Source organism: Myotis brandtii, unplaced genomic scaffold (genome assembly GCF_000412655.1).
Source record: "Myotis brandtii unplaced genomic scaffold, ASM41265v1 scaffold546, whole genome shotgun sequence".
In the NCBI taxonomy this organism is placed as follows: Eukaryota; Metazoa; Chordata; class Mammalia; order Chiroptera; family Vespertilionidae; genus Myotis; species Myotis brandtii.
This window is the reverse complement of record NW_005370016.1, coordinates 506,048-506,456: the sequence shown is the minus strand read 5'-3', so window position 1 is coordinate 506,456 and position 409 is coordinate 506,048. Positions and strand designations below refer to the sequence as shown.

Sequence of the window (409 nt, the reverse complement as noted above, 5' to 3'; positions counted from 1 at the left end):
TTTAAAAATCTTTCTTTTCTTTTTTTCTTTCGTTCGTTCTTCTCCTTTTTTTTTAATCCCAAACACAGTCCCCTCTCTCTTCCTAGGTGAATGACAAGTCTCACAACACATCCCCCCGCCGCCCCCCACACCCCCGGGATGTTATTGCAATGCACACGGTGCTGCCGCTGCTGCTGTTCTCGCCTCTCGCCGTCTCGGTAGCTCGCTCCCAGACTCTCACTCACTTTTTAAAGACACAGGATATGATGATGGTGGGAAGCAGGGGAAGGAGAAAGGCGACCCGAAAGGAGGGAGGTTAAAGAGATGACAAGAGATGGAGAGGGTCGGTCAGGAGCGTGATGTGGGAAGTGGCTGGTGGGTGGTGGTGAGAGGGTGGCATGTTCAGAAAAGGCACAAGTTGCCAGCCAAA

General features: G+C 51.6%; 1 protein-coding gene across 2 annotated transcripts in view; it reads right to left on the bottom strand.

Annotated features, from left to right (window-relative positions):
- CADM2 (cell adhesion molecule 2) overlaps positions 1-409 on the bottom strand; it is a 1,203,315-nt gene that overhangs the window by 1,202,446 nt on the left and 460 nt on the right. The window lies entirely within an intron of this gene.